The following is a 21,004-nucleotide window of genomic DNA, read 5'->3' on the forward strand; positions in this document are numbered from 1 at the left end:
TACCTGCTATAAATGAAAGAGTAGAGAATAAAAATTCCTGGTGCGTGTAACAGATAAAATGGGGTTTAACTGGTTTTATGTGTGGCTACTGTGCCACACTCTCTTCTCTTTAAACATAACCATGCAAAATTTTCTTCCTTAGTGTTGTTTTTCCTTACTAGAAGAGCTCAGATACTCTCTGAAGTTCTCAATGACTCCTGTTTAAAGATGTGTTCAGAGTTTTTTAAGATGCAAAAGGCAGGCAAGTGTTCCCACCTCCCACCTGCAGCTCTGAAAAACCCCTCGTGGTCTAGGGTTGAAAACTTTATTTTAAAAACCTGTCATAAAAATTCCCATGTTTTACTGGTAGCATTGCTCCTGCTCATTAATTTGCAGTATTTAAAGTAAAACTATTTGAGCTGTACCTTTTTCTAAGAGGCTGGTGCTATACACAAGGATAATAAAGATGCGTGGCTTTCCAATTTTTTGTTTAATTCTATGATGCTTCTCTTTTTCTCATTGTTAAAAGTCTTTGACAATCTGGCTGTGGGATGTTGTTATTGTCTTGTAACAACAACTGGTTCTTAGGGGCTCAGATGTCCTGAAGTTTGATCTGGAGGAGACCCTGGAATGGGGTTGTGGGATGGGTGGAGGAGCATTTCTATTGGCCTCAGTGGATCTTTATCATATGCAAGCCTGAGGAAAAACCCAGGTTTGAGTGAAAATCTGGGAGGCTAATTGCAAAAGCACGGGAAGCATCAGAGGGTACCAGTGGATTTACAGCATGGGATGAGAGCTGGGTGAAGTTGGGTTTTGCACTGATCATGGCACAGAGAGCTCTGCAGTTTCAAATGATCCTTGGCAATAGTTCTCCACTGAAGGTTTTCCAGACCTGCTTTCCCCTTTCTGTGGGATGGGAGGAGGAGAGGTTTCAGGAGGGGAGGAAAGCTTGGTGGAGCGAAACAATGTCAGGCAATAAAGGTTCTGGATAGCAGGGACTGCTCTGAAGGGGCTCCTCTGCTGGCCATGAGGGCCAGCCAGGAGGCACTTGGTGCTCAATGCCCCCCTTCCCCTAAAAACTGGGAATTGCATGGGCTTGGGGGTCTGAAAAATTGGGCAATCGCCCCAAAAGTACCCCAGGTTCCTGCAAGCTGTTCCACATTGGCTTCATCTTAAGCAAAGGGATCCTTTATGAATGGATGCAAATCTTCTTAAGCTCCTTGCAGTTGTCCTTAGGGGAATTCCTGGCAGGTGGGCTTGTCCGGGCTGCAGCTGCAAAAATGCTGCCAGGGCACACCAGGGGTTCATGTCCTCACCCAGGGCTGCTGCTGGGAGTGAAGGGGGTCAGACATGTGGAACTGGAATGGGTAAAAACTTTCAGAGTATAAGAGTATTCATTTCTTTTCTCCATTTTTGGCTTTCTTTTTTTAATTTTTTTTGCTTGCTTGCTTGCTTGGGTTTTTTTGGGTTTTGGGTTTTTTTTGTCTTGTTGTTGCCATTTTGGTTTTTGGGTTTTGTTTCCTTTACTTTATGAAGTTTAACCTATTGATTATCTGTGACCACTAACATCTTTAATAATGTAGACTGTCTAGTTCAAATATATCTCAGAGACAGGAAATGTTTTAGTTTCAGGTCTATTTCTGCCTTTTAGCTTGTGTTCTTAATATGTTTTAGTCTGAAGAGACGGATTTGTTTGAAATATTTCAAGTGCAGTTCCTAGATTTCCACTTATTGACATGAGAATATCTCTTTCACATAACTTCTGACTTGTGATCACTGTGGGTCATGTTTAGTTAACCCTGGCAATGCCTAATGATCATGATTGCCTTGAAGATCAGTAGGAAAAAATAAATAACTTGCCCTGCAAATGAGGAACTGATTCTGTGTGTATGGCATTATAAAGGATAACATCTGCAGCATTTAATTTTCCTTAGAGCAGTGGAAGAAGAATTAAGAGTTCAACAGCTGTACTGAGTAAACTTGCAAGAACATGAGCTCTTAACACCTTTAAATACAGAGATGCTTACTTTCATAAATAAAACTGGTCTAAGAATCTCCAAAAAAACCTTTAGAAAGTTGAATCACAATATTTCAATGCATTGTTTATTATGATGAACTGTTTTACTATACATTTTATCATAGATTGGAAAAAAATCATTGGAAAATGATTTTTTGTTTTGTTTTGCCTTTTTTTTTTTTTGCTAGATAGAGGGCAAACCCCGATGTTATTCATTTAGTAAGATCTCTACATTTTAGGGCTTAACTTGACACCAAAACAGTCATTACTTAAGTGCTGCATCCCACTTGTCTTGCAGTTGGACAGCGCTTTAGCCGCTTAAAACCAAACCCCTTCATTCCCCTCTTTCCTAGTTATGAGCACAAACGCCTGAAATGGGATTTTCCACTCCTGCAGCACTAAGAGGCTTAGACCTTTTTGGTATTATTCACACGAATCTCTCAAGGCTCCACTTGCATACTAACGCTCGGACAGCCCCGCCAGGTTTCGCTGTGGCCTGGTGGGATCCTCCTGGCGCCTTTGGGGTGCTCCCAGAGGGGTTTTTGGGTGGTTTTTGGGGCTATTTTGGGGCTGTTTTGGCGCCGCGGGGTCGCGCTCGCAGCCTGGGAGCGGGCGGGGCAGCGCCGCTGTCGCCCTCCCGCGGCAGGACGCGGTACTGCACCCACCGCGCCGCTCCGCCGGCTCGGGGGAATCGCGGCTGGAAAAGCAAAGGATGGACTCCATCGCTTCCCTGCCTTTTTCATTTATTCACCCGCAGAAAATGAAAAAAAGAGACTGGTAGAGGCAGCTCCAGCAAGTTCAGCGTTCCTCGCTTTTCCCTGATGTGATGGAGAGGGACTTTTTGCAAGGGCGTGTAGAGACAGGACAAGGGGGAATGGATTCCAACTGAGAGTTTGGATTGGGTGTTAGGAAGAAATTCTTCCCTGTGAGGGTGGTGAGGCACTGGCACAGGCTGCCCAGGGAAGCTGTGGCTGCCCCATCCCCAGAGGTGTTCAAGGCATGGTTGGGTGAGGCTCTGAGCAACCTGGGCTAGAGGAAGGTGTCCCTGCTCATGGCAGGGTGTTGGAATTATATGGTCTTTAAGGCCCCTTCCAGCCCAGGCTGTTCTATGATTCTATGGTTTTATGCCATAGAATCATAACCTAAAATTCTATGGTTTGGGTTTTTTTTTTTTTTTTTTTTTTTTTTTTTTGTATTGGTGCAGGTTGTGTGATATAATACATTGTAAATGGTGATTAATACTCTGGAGAGATATACTAAAAACACCTCGATGAAAATTGATAATATGCTGAAACAATAAAAAAAAATCTTCAGAAGTCTCTGTTTACTGAAATGTGACATTAAAGTTAGCAAAGCGGATTTATCCTTGCTGCAAAAGCAGAATGATATTTTTACATGTCTGGATCAATTGGAAAGGCTCTTTGTGAACTTTGCATAATCTTTTGGACTGGAACAAAATGTTGGAAATACCCAAAGCTTTCTAAATCAAGTGTTTCATGTTAATATTTAATATCAATATACATGAGCTACTTCCCAAATCAATTTCTTCTCAACTCCAAGTCTTAGGAGTTGAGAAGAAAAAAAGAATAAACAAAACATTCCCTCACTGCTCTATGCACTGATGGTAGTAATAAGCTTCTAAAAGAGTCATGAGCTCTGATACTAAATCACTATTTGTGATGAATGATTATTCAGAAGCAAAAGTCCTGCCACAACACACATTTCATTTGAGAGCTGTCACTGCACCATGTACTCCAAACCTCAGTTCCACAAACTCAGTTCACTGAGGAAAAGGCACAGGCAAGGAACTGTCCTTGATCTGAAAATTATCTGAACTTTTGGAGCATCTTAGGAATAAAGGGGATGCTCAGAGAGATGGGAGGACCAGGCACGTGGAGCTGCTTGCATGGGATTTGCCCCTGGCAGCTTTTTTTTTGCCATCTTTTCTCTTCCCTGGCACCACAGGCACCACTTAGGCCAGCAACAGCAGATTGCACTCTGTGGAAGGTGATGAGAAGGATTTTTGGGAGCCTGAACACAGAAGGTCCCATAGCAAGCATCATAAGTGTCCCATACCATAAAAATGGCAAAAGAAAATATGAAAAGAGTTAGTCAGTGACACCAATGTTGTCCAAAATTCTTCAGCAAATTCAGGACTCAGTATCTGCTCACAGAAAGCAGAATATGACTGAAATGAACAAGAAAAAAAAAGGTTGCAATTTAAATGAAGCAAACGTCATCTTAATAAGCTTTGGGGGTTTTAGGGTTTTTTTTCCCCACTCATTCAGATCATAGCTGGCTTTATGTTGAATCACCTTTTCTGAGGAATTTATTTGTGTGTGTGCATTTTAAAAAATAGTGTCATGATTTGTCATTTGTAAGACAAGAATATGGGTAAACCCCAAAATAATGACCTGCAGTTGAGGCTGGCAATCATTGACATCTGGAGAGGAATCAGAAAATCCATGTTAGGGGTGCTTCCCCATGTGTTGCATTCCAAGCACTTCAGTAATACTGTGTATTCTGAAGCTCATATTTATTTTGTTATTCAATGGAAAGTCATACCAACAGAAGCAGCATATTATGACAAGTTAATGTAGTTTCTACTGCACAGTGCCACTGCTCAAGGTGTTGTTTTCATTAGAGGTTTTGTTTTTTTTCCCTTAAAAATAGAGACCTATTTTGATGGCACATCTTGTCTGTCATAACAATAGAAGTTCAAGACCTGCTTTTCCAACTGTTTTCTCCTCGTTTATGTAATTATTAAATACCCAAGTGTGCACTACATGATAGAAAATTTTAATCCTCTAATCTCTACATTTAATCTGTGATACAAATTCACTGCTTTTTTTCCAAGACTGCCCACTGCTTCCTACTGGGTGGGAATTGCTGCTTTTTGGAGCAGGGTATAACATTCTCAGGAAGTTTGCTCCTGAGGAGTGGCAAGATCTGAAGTGCTGCAATAAATCTTGCAAACAGGCAACTATGGTTTTAATTGTATTTTAATCTGTGCATGCTCAGATTGTTCCAGTGGTTCTGAGCAATGGCTATGTGAGATCTCTTATTGACCACTCCATCTGAAAACTGTATAGGAGAGTGTATTTTCCCAAAGAATATTGAAGAAAATAATTGCTGGGGTTCACTGAAATTAAAGTCTCGCTGTTGTGAGAATTCTGAAGATGTAATGAGCCTTTCCTATAGCCCAACCTGTTCATCATCACACCAAATTCCTCTGAAGAAAAACAAGCCATAGAGTTGAAGCTTTTTCACTGAACATTTTGTTCTGTGGTCACTTGTGCGAAGTGTTGGCTGATATGGGACATACATTACGTGCCAAAGCTGAGTATTCTTCGTAATGGAAGACAAAGCTCTTTTTAGAACTTCTCATCAGTCTCTGAAGAATGCTTTGTAGACCCTGATGTAAATGTTTCCTGAGAGCAGGGGGGAATCCCCCCCAGAAAAACCTCTCTGTCTGGAGGGAGAGCTCAGCCCAGCGAGTCGGGATGGGGATTTACTGCCTGGGGGTGGCCGTGCCTGCTCTGTGCTTTTGGGGAATATTTGGTTCGGGTCTTTAACTGGAAGAGGTTTTAACACCAGCCCTGCCTGTGCACCAAACCCATGGGAAGGAAGGAAGGAAAAGAAGGAAGGAAGGAAAGGAAGGACCTCGAGTACCGAGCGGGGTCATGCTGGGAGGGAGCAGAGGCGGCGGCAGGGGAGCCCTGGAATGGGACGGGATGGGGCGGGATGGGTTGGGATGGGATGGGTTGGGATGGGATGGGATGGGATGGGGCGGGATGGGATGGGATGGGATGGGATGGACGGGATGGGGCAGGATGAGATGGGTTGGGATGGGTTGGGATGGGATGGGACGGGATGGGTTGGGATGGGATGGATGAGATGGATGGGATGGGATGGGATGGGATGGGATGGGTTGGGATGGATGAAATGGATGGGATGGGATGGGATGGGATGGGTTGGGATGGGATGGGATGGGATGGGGTGGGGGTGGCTCCCAGGGCAGGTGGGGATTGAGGGATCCTGGCCCCGCTTCTTCCAGCACCTTTTAAAGCCACAGCCTGGACATGGCGTGCGGAGCCCGCTGAGCTCCAGGAGCAGGAATAATTCTGGGCAGCACCTGAAGGTTCTGTGCATTAACCCGATACTGCCCAGCTCCAGGAGTGCAGCCTTTATTGGTTTCCAATTCAAGCAAATTTGCATTGTATTTGCTGCAAGCAAAGCCCTTGTGAGCAACATTTTGGGCTAAGGTTTGATCTCTTTAATTTTGATCAAGGTGGTGCAAGATGTGTTTCTTCCACCTTGAGGTTTCCTGAGCCTGGCTTGCTGCAGCTCTGGATGTGTTCTGTGCTCAGTGTTCTTGTGAGCACTTGGCACAAAGTGCTGAACAGCTTGTTGCTACTGGTGCCTGTTTCCCCCTGAAGCACACAGCACCTTTTTTAATTTAAAGGAATAGCAATAAGTTAACTAGTTAACTAGTTAACCCCTAACTAGTAGAAATTATTTGCCTATTTAGTTTTCCTCTCAGTTATGAAAGTGCAAAATAATATTAAGTGTGCAGTCTTCACTCTTCTTGTTCTGTGAGAAGCTTAGAGGCTGTTACAGATTAAATACTTGCCCATTTATTCAGTATTAGTAATGCTTGTGTTAGAGAACATAGACTGTGTTATTCTGTGTACCCAGGTTATTTTGTTTTCCCTTTTTGTGAGATTTATTTTTCAAGTAATAACACCCAGTTAGTCAGCGATTGGGTGGACAGGCTGAATAGATTCCAACTTTATAAATGTTAATGCATGCTATGAGTGGCCTTGAGTAATAATGGATGACAGTACAGCATTCAATCAGAGAGGATGTCTGAACCACTCCAGTGTGACTCTGCTACGTGCTCTGGGGAGGGCATCTGTTTTTCTTGATAATAGGAGAAAATCTGGTAAATGTAAAAAGCTCCTGGGGAAAATGCACCTTTGCTTTTCCAAAGAACACAGCAGGCAAAGGCTTAGAGTCACAGAATGACAGAAAGGGTTTGATTGGAAGGGACCTGAAAGATCATCTAGTTCCAACATCCCCAACAGGGACACCTTCCACTTAGACCAGGTTGCTCAGAGCCCTGTCCAGCCTGGCTTTGAACACCTCCAGGGCATCCACAACTTCTCTGGGCAACCTGTGCAAGGGCCTCACCACCCTCACAGTCAATAATTTCTTCCTAATATTGGATCTAATCCTCCTCTCTTTCAGTCTGAATCCATTCCACCTCCTCCTGTCACTCCAGGTCCTTGTGAATAGTCCCTCTTCATCTTTCTTGCAGCTCCCCTCAGGTACTGGAATGCCACAGCTGGGTCACCTCAAAGTCTTCTCTTTTCCAGGCTGAACAATCCCAATTCCCTCCACTTTTCCTCATAGGAGAGGTGCTCCACCCTCATAATCATCCTCATGGCCTCCTCTGGACTTGCTGCAACAGGTCCATGTTCTTCCTGGAGATGACTTCTCCTGATTTAAGTACCTTGACATGTGTGATGCCATACCTCCATTTATGAATTTTGTGGCTTTCTGCTTCTGAGAAACCAAAGCCTTAGTCCACAGACAGTTTGTAACCATTATTCAGAAATGAGCTCTGCTAGGGATCTTAAACTAGAAAAAAATCAAGCAGTTATGGATTGATACTCAAAAACTGAATGAGACAGCAGCAATCCTCTAATCTGGTAGTGTTGAGTTAGCATGAATGATACTTGTCAGATGTCCCTGTAAGTATGAGCTGACACTTGTTTGTTCCTTGCTAATTTGGGCACAAGCATTGTCTCATAAAGTTGTGCAATCCTTATTGGAAATATACAGGCACTTTTTCAACCAATGATGAGAATGAGAATTCATCTGCTCTTCATTTTTTTGGTGTAATTATTTAACGTGTTCATCTGACATTTGGAAACTTTAACTGGAATTAGTCTCTCTTAAATGTGTTTGTCACTAAGATTTAAATGGGTTCCAGTATATTTGTTTCATGTAGTGGAGGAGGAGGAGGGGAAGTAACATTTGAAAGTTATCACTGCTTGCTTAAAAGCTTACAAATGCTACCATATGTCCGGAGGTTTTACATCATTTATTAAGATGAGAAAATAACCTAACCATTCATGCTTTGAACAAGATATCTAAAAGTGAAGCAGTATTTCCCTGAGAATGATATTGTGCAGTCTATTCAGTGTAGGAGAGGTCAGACTGGTTGATTATCTCTAGACACAATGTTGCCAAAGAGCAATAAATCAGGTATTTTTAAGCTACCCTGTGAACAGGAATACTTTAATGTACCAGCACCACTTGCCTTTCAGACTTGACTGAGCAGACATATTTTAAGATGTTTGTTACAGTGTATTTTTAATCTAACCTGCTTCCCAGAACATTTAATTGTGGAGGCGTCTGAGTGGTTAGCTGTCCTGGACTTAAGTGCAGGACACTCAGAGCCTGCAGGAAATCAAAAGATTCCTGGGCATGGGGTATAATAATCCTGCCAAACTTTGCTGCATCTGTGTCACAGGAGGACTGCAGTGGGGCAGGAAGGTGCAAACAGAGCTCCAGGAATACCTAAGTATGCCACCTTCCATTATGTGTAGATTCTGCCAGAGTGCCCTGGGAGTGCTGAAACTCCATGTGCAGGCACACTTTGGCTGTGGGAAGGGTTTAACCAAAGGATTCTCCTTGTGAAATGGAGTAGTTTGGGTGTTGGAGGCAAGGAACATTCAATAACAGAGCTGATGATGTCTGTGACATGAAGGAACATGAGCTGATCACTTTTTGTCTGCTCTTGAGGATTTTAGTGGCTATTCACAGGTGTTTTACCAGCAGAGATCTATGAATGGGATCTTCAGGCTATTGAGCAAACAGGGGGCTTAAAGAGCTTTGATGAGGAGTTACCAAGGTGCCACTTTTGGGAGTATTGGCCAGACAAACACTGAAAAGATTGTGCAGAGCTCCCAGTCTGCCCATTTAATTGTAGTAATGGCTGTGATGTGGCTCCCTTTACAAAGCAGGTGAGTGCAGAAGAGAAAGGAAATGTTAGGGGCATAGAAGGAGGGAAACCATCCTTGTGAACATGTCAACTACTCCTGGTGCTTTCTTTTTTTGGGTGGGTTTGTTTTTGTTTTGGTTTAAGGTTTTTTTGGTTTGGTTTTTTTTTTTTTCCCTTTACCTGCTGCTCTGCTGTTGATGATCCCTCCTACACACACACACACACATACACACACACACATCCCATGCTGGTCTTTCCTCTCCAGCTACAGGTTTATAGGATTTCCACAGGAGTGTTTCACAATTGTCCCTAAGCATGTGGGGGTGATAATCAGACAAGGGATATTATCTCCCAGTGCCATATTTGCCAAGGCTCTCCCTGAGAAACCCTGTAAGCAAAGACTCACCCTACACAGCCTCTCACACAGTGGTGATTTCAGGGTGGATAACATGAGGAGAAGACAATCTCTGCTCTTTCTCCATGTCCTGCCTAGCCAGATCACCAGAGGATTTTCCTTAGGACAAGATAGCCAGCTTAGAGAAGAAGATTTAAGAGTAGAAGATTTAGTATTGCTGGAGTGTTTGTTGTTTGGAAGAGAATGTTTCTGTTGATCTTCTCCACATGTGTGCAGAGTAGTTCTTCAAGATGTCATTTGTGGTCATTTTTTGCTAGAGAAAAGGTTCTGCCCAAGCAGACTTGGCCTCAGTCATGTCACAGCAGCCAAGGTAAATGCAAAAAGCATTTCCTATAAAATGGGGTGATGTACCCAGACCTGGCCATTCGGGCAGGTAACAGGAGGTCAGCATTGGCCCTGCTTAAGCACCTGACTGCTGAGCAGGTCTGGGTCAGCTGCAACCCTGGTTTTGAATCTTGCCTGGCAGCATCAGCAGAGGGCTCTGGGCTGCCTGTGGAAGCTCAGAACCACGGGTTAGGAAATGAAGTGTCTCAGCTCTGTGCAGGAGGAGCTGACTGCTGCTTTGTTCTACACTTCAATTCTTGCTGAAGTCTTACTGGGACTTCTCCAAGCCAGAGAAGTCCCCATGTTTTGTTGGGCAGCTCCTTGCAGGGTCGATTGTGCTGGCTCTTTTGATCAATTATGTCACACACACAGGGGTTGGAAAGAGTGGAATTACAGACCAGGCTCTGCTTTTTAAGGTACATGTTGGCAGTTTTGCTCAGCATCTTTCAGGGACAGTCATGCACAGCTGTCCAGGCTGCCTGTGGTGCACCCTGTGGGGAGGAACCAGATGGATCCTAGCTTTTCCTAGCAAGAAGTCTTACCTCAGCATCTCTTTTTTTCTTTTTCTTTTTCTTTTTTTTTAAGTATAGAGTACATTTCTTATCCATTCTTATACATTTCTTGTGTGCACTCCACACAGAAGTGCAGGTGTGTTGTCAAAGTTGTATGCAGATTATTCAGCCTGGTGAAGTAACTGCAGCATACTTTCACATGATTCCAGAGAGGGAGGAATTCCATGCTGGCTGAGCAATACAGCATTTCTCAACCTTAGGGGCAAGGGAATTTTGTAAGGTGTTTTTTTCTTTTTCCCTCAGTAATAGAGCTTCGTTTGTTTGAACTGTAATAGTTGGGGTAGAAAAAGGCAACTGGCTACATCCCATTTTTCAGCTCAGAGAACTTACTTACAGAATTACTGCTTGTAAATTTTAAGTGATGTTTAGATTGTTAAAGAACAAAGTGATTAAATTATATTATTTGGATCCTCTGAAGTCTTTCTAAAGATCTGAGTGTTGTTTGGTTTCGGTACGGTTGCTTTAGTGTTTGGTTAGGGCTCTTCATAAACAAAATACAAACATTATCTTTATTACTCACAGTGCTGCTGCATACTTGCGGTTTAGGTTTTGCCAACTATTTGCATTGTATAGCCACAGACTCTGTCTGGGTGGCATAAACAAAAACAAAGCCTTTCTGTTCCTATCAAGACTTGTTTTTTCAATTAGGTGCATTAGTGTGGTGTTAGGTAGAGAGGTAAGATTATGTCTGTGCGTGTGTGTGACTCTCCTCAAGTCTGAAGTGGCAAAAAACCACATCAGAATAGATTTATGTGTGTCTTATTAGCCCTGAGCACCCACAGCATGATTAATGCTCTGCAAGAGAGACAGACAAGGCTGTCTCTGCCCCTAGAAGCTCACAGTCTAGCACTGATAAGAGTTGCCTTGTAATTTAGGAGGTGTGAAATTAATTTTGCGTTTATTAGTATTGTGACCCTCCTCTGGATGCAGTTCTGGGGCGCAGGAGCTGTTGTAGGCACATGAATCAGCCTGCACTGGCTTCACTAATCCATGCAAATCGAATGCCTCCTGTTAGCTCTGGAAGAGGTGCCAGATCAGGATTGTCTGTGCTAAGACCTCTCTCTCCTGAAGCATGCCTTGAAACAAATTTCAAATAATGCGTTTCAGGCATCGCCGGCTAATTTAAAAACTCACATGTGCATCCGTTATGAAGTCACCAAAACTCATAATCCTGGACTGCCTTTTAAATTTAACAGGGCAGGAATAAAAAATGCACTGGAAGGCAAGCAATAGTTTGTACCCAGGGTTGCACTGTGCCTATGAGGTTTGAAAGAAAGAAGTTCTATATTTTATTATGAGTGGTGTGTTGTGTTCCTGACTACAATTGCCATTTCCTCACATCCCCACACACTCCCCCTTCCTATAGCTTTTCTTCATAGGATTGGAGAAACAAAATGTGTAATTGTGAAGAAGTATTTGTTCTTTGTTCTTGAGGATGTTCCCATCCCATGCTTCAAATTTTATTTGCAAGTATTGGCATTTTCAAATGGAATTTCCCATCGTCTTTTCTTGAACTGTTCCAGCAATTCTGAAAATGTGAAGGATGTGTGGATTTTTTTGAAACCAAAACAGAATTTCAGTTTTCAAAGGCTACTTTCAGAAATATTTCTTAAGCCATTAAAGTAAACAAATAGTAGTAATATATGTTCTAATTTAAAGCCATTGCATTTACAGGAGGTTTTCTACAAAAATCTGTAGTGTTTAGATAAATCCCTAATGATTTTGCTAAGTGCATAAGTATATTATTTTCTGTACTTGGATAAAAATTATTCTCTAGCCTTAATATGGTTTTGTAGCCAAGTGCCTAGATAGAAGGCTCTCTTTGAAATTTGTCACTGAGATGGTTGAGAAGAGCTGGTAGAAAAGATATGTTCTAGCAGCTATGTAAAAACCTCATAGCTAACATACACAAAATTATATTGCATATAATAATAATAATATTTAAAACATGATTAATATCTGGGACTGAGGTGTAAGAGCTTTTCTGTTTAGTGGCTGAGAATGTTACTGCTCTGATCAATATTGGTGTACAGTAATTTTTTGCCAAAGAAAAATGTTCTTTTCCTTTCTGTACCTTTCTAACAACTACAAGAAATGGCAGCTTTTTGCCACGGAAAGCTGGGAATTTACCAAGTGGTGTGGATAGGACAGTCCTATAAAAGTCCCTACTAAGCTTTGCCATTGTATGCCAAAATAAGGAGGATGGACATTTGAGAAGTTTGGTTTCTACACAGTAGTTGAGAAATAATTTAACCAGAAATGTAAAAAAGCCCAACAACCCACAGCCTGTGGTAAGCTATTGTGTAATAAATAAAGATGACCACAGCTATGGTAAAAATGCTGATTTATCCTTCAGGAAGAGATATTAAGCATCTTCTTTGGTTAACTTCTGGCAACTTGCATTTTATTTCTGCTTATTTCTGCTATTTCTGCTTGGAGCTTATTCTTCATTGCAAGTAAAATTAGGGAACATCAGTGATTTTTGTCTTGAGGCAAGTGAGGGGGAATTGGTCTTCTTTGAGGTTGTGAATACAAAGAAAAAAATTTGTATATTCTTATTATACCACCAGACCATCTCAAAATACTGGTTGTCACAGTGACACTGATCTCTTTGCAGGTGAATTCCTATTTTGAGGGATTTTAAAGGAGTGTTGGAGAGTTTCAGTTGCTGTGTTCTAGAGAGTCATTCCAGCCTGTGCTGCTGTCTGGTAATCCTGCAGTCCTGGGTGGTTGTGTCAAAGACATCTTCTGAGTGATTTTGTCCTCCCTTCACATGTCCTGCTTGTGAGGTGAGACTGTGAGATGCTGTAAGGATAATCTGTATTATCCTTAATATAATATAATATAATCTGGATATAATATAATTTATATATATATATATTAATATAAATATAAGCTGGATAATCGAAGATGCTGTGGGATGATCCACATGGGATGTTTTGAATCTGCCTCTCACCAAGCACTGCAAAGTTGTCTGGGCTTTTGTCCTACTTGGCAGAGGTTTGGGTGAACCTGGGTGCTGAGTGATGCTGACAAAAAAGGAGGAACAGCTTCCACGAGGCAGCAAGGAGCTTGTTGGGCCAGCAGTTTCGTGTTTGAGATGGTCAGAGGGGGTTTTCCAGAATGGCTGAGGGGATTGTCTTCCATTTTCTTCCTTCCCCCACACACAGCCCTGGAGAGTCCCAGCAGCTGCAGTGGGCTCGACAGAAGTTTTCTGTCTGTCTGGGAGTCGCGTCCTTAAGGCTGGTGGTTCAGCTGAATTCCTGAACATGCTGTACACCCGTCCTTTCTGCAGAGAGTTTTACTGGGCACGTGCAAGAGAATTACTATGGGAAAGATCTGGAGTTGTTTAGGGGGAGGAATTGATTCCAAATGATGCCTTGCTGAGGCTTTATTGTGTTTTTCAGACAGGGAATTAAATAACATTTTCTCCGTACTAGAAGCTCGGAGGCAAAGTTTTTAAGTTATCAAAATCAGTGGTCCCTCACTAGTACAAAAATACATATATATCCTTAGTTATCTATCTAACTAGTAACTAATAATGCATGGGTTTGTTCCCAAGTATTTGTGTTGGCCTCTTTAATAGATGTTTTATGGTATAAGCCCTTTATTCTTTACCCAGTATCTCATAGTTAAGTAGTTATTCCAAAGTGTAAAAACCACTCATTTTTCCATTACCTTGTTTCACTCTCACAGGAAAAGACAAAGAGATATTGAGTGTTTTTCTGTTTGGCTTGTTCACTAAATAAGTTGTCTTTATTAGAATGCCTAATAAAGCATCTGTGCTAAGGTAAATCATGTATCTCCTGGACTTGCATTCTTGAGCTAGTCCTGACTGAAGTGACTACATGTGGTCTAATATCTAATTTTCATTATTAGCAGCAGTCTTTTTACCACTGGAGCAAAAAGGCTTCTAACAGATGAAGAAAGATTTTGTTCAGAGATGCTCATCTTTCCCTTGTTATAATAGGAGAAAAAATTAAAAGGAAGAGGAAAGTAATTGAAAGGTTTTAATTCCTGTGAATTTTAAATGGATTATATCGATTAACAAAATTGCTGCATCTTCCAGCAGAAACTTTTTACAAGAACGCAGTAATTGTAATTAATTTTTAGTCTGTGCCACATATTTGATGATAGCTCTGATTCATGCTATTATATTCTCTCTTCCTTCACCCACAGCAAAACAAATTTAATTTGATTCATACCCTTACGAAAAAAAAAAACCCAACAAAATTACTCACATGGTTATGATTCAGCTCTTGGCATAAAACCCTGTCCTCCTCCATCCTCCCCTTCTCCCACCCAAACCTCCCCCACCCTCACCCACTGTATATTTGTGTCACCGTAGTCTGAAAAAGTTGATTTAGAAATGGAGCAAATGAAATCCTTCTTCAAGCTGCTGTTTTACTTCTGTTGATAAGAGTCTAACAAGACTTCCTTTTCACAAGTGCCATAGAGGAGCAGCAGTACTCTGGTTTTCTTGTTGCTTTAGCAGACAGCAGCACCGCATTGGTCTTGAGTCCTGTTTGCTTTCAGCAGTCCAGCAGAGCTGCAGCAAGCAATGCTAAAACTGGCCAGGTTCTTGTAATTGTGAGTCTATGAAAAAAAAAAATAATTATTTGAGAAAACCATATATAGGGATTGTTTGTTGAAGTGGAACACCAGAAGACCTTACTTTAATATTATTTGTTCCTTAATTAATCTTAATTTTGTATCCTTAACAAGCTTTTCCCCAAGAAGAGATAAAAGCTGCAGTTCTTTCATTACACAAATGTGTAGCAGCGTGCCGTGTTTCCTACAGGCTTGTGCCAGATTCCTCTGTGGATGGGTGGTGGAAAGCTCCTGTCTTCACCCACCGCTGGAAACACAAATGTTACAGTTCTGCCCATCATTGTATCTGACAAGCCGTGTTCCCTAAGAGCTGAATGCTGAGCACAGCTCAGCTCCTGTGATCAGACACTGCCAGCATTCAAAGGAGATGTTTTATACATGAAAAAGAGATGTTTACACAGAGCTGGAATGTAGAGGTGATGCAGTCCAACAATCCCGGTGGAAATTAGGAGCAGCTCAGTGCCTCTGAAAGCTGACGTGTGTTATGTGTATAACACTGAGCACGGAGGGACTTCCTGCACACTGATGCTGTGAATCAGTCACTGCAGGTACCATAACTTGCATAAGCTGGTGGGAAAACGTGCATTTTCAGCCAAGCGTGCTAGTACAGCCCTTCCACTTTCACTGAAACAGACAAATAAGGCATACCTTAAGGGTAAATATCAAAGAGGATTCAGTTTTAGGGGTTTTTTGTTTGTTTGTTTCTTTGTTTGTGTGTTTTGTTTGGCTTTTTAAATGCAAAGGTTCTAAGAACCTACATCACTTGTTTACCCAAAGGAAAAATAAACAAACATGGGCTTGCTCACTTTCTAGTTAAATGATGCATGTTTCTTTGTGTCTGTGCTTACAAGCTTTACTTTTTCAAAATATCGACAGGGAAGGGGATCTGTAGGGGAAAAAAGAGAAAATTCATTTTTTTCTCCTCTTCCTAACATCCTCTGCTTCTGCATGGTGCTATAAGGAAATGCTCCATACATTCACATGCATCCATGGTCTGTGACTTTTCCTGGTTCACACGTCCCAGTGGTGCTGGGAGCTTCCCCGTGGGCTGGGCTCTTCCCCTCGGGCAGAGGAGGGCCTTCAGTGCAATTAGCATTGAGGGTGGTGTCACTTTACTGGGGAGCTCCCTCCCTTCCTCAGGGAAACACCAGAGTCTGCTTTTTTCCCCAGTCCTGAGATCTTCAGATCTTCCTCATCTTCACTCCTGGTCACAAAGTACTGCTATAAATAAACGTGACCTAGAGTGCCAAGTGGTCTTGCACGTGTGGTCTCTGTGCTTCTCTGTGCTGCCTTTTCCTCTCCTCTCCTGCCTCATGGCTTTATGAGATGGGAACTGTCTAGCCTGGGCTGTCTGACTCCCCTGGCGAGCAGGAGTCCCTGAGGTGTGGTGATGGTGGCCTTTGGCAGCACTGTGGAGTGCTGAAATCTTGATAGGATCAGTTCCTCTTGCCCATGTTGTCATCTGGATGTCCTCTGTGTCCAACACCAATGACCAACATCCAGTACCAGCGCTGCCCTGCCCGTGTCCAACACCAATGGCAAGCATCTCAAAAGCAATCAGGCATTTTATCTGTCATGTTTGGACCAAGACACAAAGGTGAGAAAGTCAGAAGAGAAAAATATTTGGGAGAGGACAATTGCTAACTACAGTAGGAAACAGTCACTGCTAACTACAGTAGGAAACAGTCACTGCTCAGACAAAAGAGAAACAGGTCTCCTGAGGAAATGGTCAGAAGAGGGAGAATAGGTGGGAGATTTTGTCTGTGAGGGGGCACAGAGCAGGGTGAAGAACACAGTGCCTTCCCTCTCACGTTCCCTTTTCTCTGCCTCCCTGCTCTTGTTGGGTTTCTGTGTTAAAGCACCCAGAGAACACGACAGAGGGAATCCACATGAAGTTCAGTCATGTCTGAATGGCCAAGTTGCTGAAATCAGACCATCACTGCCAGCAATTCAGTGATGCACCTTTCTGCATTCTCATTCTGCAGTAGGACAAAAGTCTCAGCCTCTGACCCTCAAAAAAACCACCCAAAAATGACACCACCACCAACTATACTGACTTTACCAAAAAGAGTATTTCTCAACAATGAGGACAACGATGAAAGCACTTCTTACCCCATTAGAGACCAGCTGCTATAACTATTCAATGTTCTGCTTTTGCCACATGGAAGGTGACTGTAGGTGATCCAGCTCAGCACTAGGTTGGAATGAGATGCACAGTGTGCTCTTACAGGAGATGTGGCATGGCACAGGCAGCCAAGAGCTCCTTAGGTGCAGCTCACTTCCTGATGGAAACTTCTGTGATGTTGGTCAAGACGTTTTAAGTATTCCTGGCCTCTCATTTTCTAAAGGAGACTAAAGAGTACCATTTCACGGGGATATTATGAGGATTTACCTTAAAATGTACTTCTGAAGTATTTATAATGGTTAATCAGCTTTTCCATTATGGAGTACTTATGTTATTTGGCTGGCTTCAGCCACACGAATTCACACAAATGCTATACATAGAATACTTTGGTGGAATATTCTGTGTTTGGCTCATCTGAGTCACGGTTTCCATTCAAAAAGAACTGATTGTTTCAATCTAAATTATTTTCATGAAGAACCTCATAATAAATGCTTTGGGGAGAACTCAGAGATGGAGCATGATAAAATTGTTAGCATAAAATATCTCATCAGAGTCGAAGGCAGATATGACTGCTGCCTACCAGCGAGCTGCAGAATGGAAGAATGGGGGCATTTGTGGTACAGCACAGGAAAAGGAAAAGCACTGTTCTTGCAAAGAGAGGACAATGCAGATCACTTCATGTTGTGCCAGCAGCTGGCCCTGAATAAGTTTAAGATGGAAATTTTGAAAAAAGAAGTGAAGGTCCAAACCATCAGAAGCGACTTCTGGAACAATCTTTCAATTGCAGGAGCTGTGAGGAAGCTGGAACTTTTTTCAAGATGGGGATACAGTCACATTTATAGAGTCCTTAGGGAGGTGTTGGCTGGTTTGCTTTCCAGTTGCTGATTTCTGCAGCTCCACCTGTTATCTTAGGTCTCATATTCAATGCTGCTATCTATCACCAAAGTTCCAATGGAGGTGGACAGTGCCTCTCCCATTTTTTATGTTAATAAAAAACCCGTGGCTATTTTAAGAGAGATTTATTCACTGTCTGCTAAGAAGATGGAACATGTTATTCTCCCTAAACTAATCTATCCGTTATTTAAAAATCACTTACTGGCGTAATGTTCATAGGCATGATTTATAAAGTATTCTGATCTCTTTATTCTAATCAAATAACTTTAAATCCAAGATAGAAAGTACCCCCAAAAGCTTAAAACGTGTGATCATTTTCTTTAAAAAAATTACAGCAGATAAAAAAGTGATACTGAGTTTTGTATGTACACAGTGTGAAATTTTTATTAAGTCATCTGACTTTAATTAAACATAACATTTTTTGCTATCCTCATGCTATTCTAGGATAGGATGTTTTTGTCATTTTATGGTTTTATTGGTCTATGGAATAGTCCAAAAAATTTGAAAATGTGGTTAGATTAGTTTTCCCTTGGGTTTGACCTCAGTAAACTTATCTTGTGGTCCAACTAGATTTCCCTTTAGTGTATTTGTTACCTCAGGACAGTTGTTGTGAGTTTAATTAATACAATGTGAAAAAAGAGGAGGGGGTGGGGAAGGAATTGGGTGTTTTCTGTTCTGTGGGGGTTTTTCCCCTACCCCTGAGAGCAACTTTGAGTCATTCCTCTAAGAGATCCTACTCCCCGCTGCTAAAGAGGGCTGTTGTTCTGTGGAACAGGAGGGTGGGGGAGAGGCGACTTGAGTCATCTCGGCTGGTTAGTCCTGGCATACGTTTCCTGCCCATAAATTGGGATTGGCAGGGTTTGTCAGTGGCAGGCAGCCTGGCCCTTGTTCCGGCTGTGCACCCGTGTGATGCTCACGGCCACACGTGTTTCTGCAGGCCAGGAAAACCAGGATGCAGCGTGGCTCGCTGGCATCGGTGACATCTCAGGCAGGCGCTGGGAGGTGCTGGCCTGTGCTCCGTACGGGTTTGTGGGCAGGTGAGGGTTTCAGCATTGCTTTTGAGCCAGCCTGATTTCATACACTGTCCGTCTCTTCTCGCAGCAATTCCTCACAATTAAAACGTAAAGCATTCATTAGCACCGGCGCGTTTCTCTTGCGGGAGCCTCTTCTGGCACGGGGGCCTGTTAATTACTAATCGGTCAGTAATGCCTTTCAATAATTCCGGTTTTTTATTGACTCGTCTCATTCGCCGCGCTCAGAAGTTTTTCAGGGCAGCGCCGGCACACATCGCTCACCATCAGCTTTTGCTTTGCGAGCCGCTTCCAGCTTATACTCGAAAATATATCTGTACATGCGTGTGTGTGTATATAGGTAACAGACAGCGCTTTTTTGGCGGAGAGGCGGGAGGTGCCGCTTTGCCCTGGGCGAGGAGGGGGAAGCGGGCGAGGCGATGGCCGCGGTGGCTGTGTAAAAACCCCAGCTCGGGGGCGAGGATTAGCGTAATGTGCGCCAGACATTCCTCCCGCGGAGATGCTGGCCGGTGCTGAATGCGGCCGTGTCTGTGTGAGGCGAGGGAGTTTCCTGCTTTAAATCACCGAGCAGGCTCCGGCTGGGCGTTCCCGCTCCCGCTCGCTGCCCTTTTTTCCTTCCCCCCTCAATGAGTGTCCTTTGTGTAACCCCGCTAATTCAGAAAATTCTCCGCCGTAATTGGAACTGCCCCGTCACGTGGCCGCCGCACGCCGATTGGCCGCCCTTAATTGGCGGGTCGCTATAAGAGCGCGGCGCGGCCGCGCCGGCCGCTGCTCCGCGCCGCTCCCGTGGCCTCGCCGGGCCCCGCGCCGGGGCCGCCCGCCCGCCTGCCTTCCCTCACCGCCCCCCGGCCCGGCCCGGGGCTGCCGGGAGCCGCCTGTCAGCGGGGAGCGCCGCTGGGCTCGGTGAGTGCGGAGCGGGAGCGCCCGGCCCGCTGGGGAAGGAAGGGGCGCACCTGTGGTGGGGGGAGCGCCGCGGGTGCTGCCGGCTGCCCCCTCCTCCTCCTCCTCCTCCTCCTCCTGTGGCTGAGGGGGAAGTTGCTCGGAGGTTTCTCGGAACCCCGTCTGGATAAAAGTACCCCTTAGCACGTGTGCCTGCGACTTCCTTGTGGCGGGGAAAGTCCTTTCTCCTTGCCCGGGGGTTCAGGTGCGGGTGGTGGTGGTGGTGGTGGGCGCGGGGGGAGGCCGGGGCTGCGGGAGCTGTGAGTTTGCTTTTCCACTGTTTTTTCGTGTGTGGAAGCTGAAGTGACTTTAAATCACGAGCTGAGCGTGATCGCTTTGCGTTCTGCGTGTTAAAACTAGATATAACTTCCCACGTGCTTGTTACTTAATATCCTCTCAGTGTTTAGGGAAAAAATGGAATGTACTTCGGAGACACAAGCAGAAATATAGTGATATATAAATGCATGTAGATATTCAGAATGTTGGTTTTTACAAGACTTCCGAATATAGTGTGATCCTAGAAACCATGTTACTGTGTGAGTGCGTATAGAAACCTTTTTCTTTCAATTTTTTTTTTTAATGCTGTACACTAATTGCTACATCGAAAACTGCCTGCAAGTCAGATGGGAAGCAGTAGTGCCTGTAATACGTTGTAGACCTTGCGTATGGTCAAGAAGTAAGGAATGGATATGTTATGTGGAAGTTGTAACCTGTGTTTCAAATTTGCTGTGAAAACTTTGTAAGCTTTATTTTTACTTTCTTTTTGAGCTGTAACTTATTAAACATGCACTTGGTAAGATCTTTGGTTACAGGTTAAAAGGTGTCCTGCAGAGTGTGGTCTTCCCTGTTGGTTCTGATGCATAAAACGCTGCTTCTTATTTTATATCTCTTGCTTTCGTCTGTCTGAGATCCCTATGTGAAGATTTTTCCAAAAAGCGAAAAAAGAAACTAGCTCGTGTTGAGATTATATTTCTGTTATGAAGCTTGTCTTGGTTGTTCAAAGGCCTTTCTCTCTTTCCTAATACAATTTTCGGAAGCTCTTTGAACAATGCTGCGTATAAAAATAGAGCTCAAGGTTGTTGTGT

The 21,004-nt window shown here is 43.3% G+C and overlaps 1 protein-coding gene across 12 annotated transcripts in view; it reads left to right on the forward strand.

Moving 5' to 3' along the window:
* The window catches only part of LOC139591560 (pulmonary surfactant-associated protein D-like), a 214,072-nt gene that overhangs the window by 39,120 nt on the left and 153,948 nt on the right, over window positions 1-21,004 (forward strand). Inside the window, exon 4 of one of the 12 annotated variants that reach the window (XR_011679671.1) lies at window positions 2,754-5,204. The exons of the other annotated variants lie outside the window; for them this stretch is intronic. The gene's annotated coding sequence lies outside the window, so the exon portion shown is untranslated. Of the gene's footprint in view, window positions 1-2,753; window positions 5,205-21,004 lie in introns of those variants that run through there. 12 annotated transcript variants of the gene reach the window in all.

This window comes from Agelaius tricolor, unplaced genomic scaffold (assembly GCF_023055355.1).
Source record: "Agelaius tricolor isolate 1412-34295 unplaced genomic scaffold, bAgeTri1.0.p SCAF_7, whole genome shotgun sequence".
Classification (NCBI taxonomy): Eukaryota; Metazoa; Chordata; class Aves; order Passeriformes; family Icteridae; genus Agelaius; species Agelaius tricolor.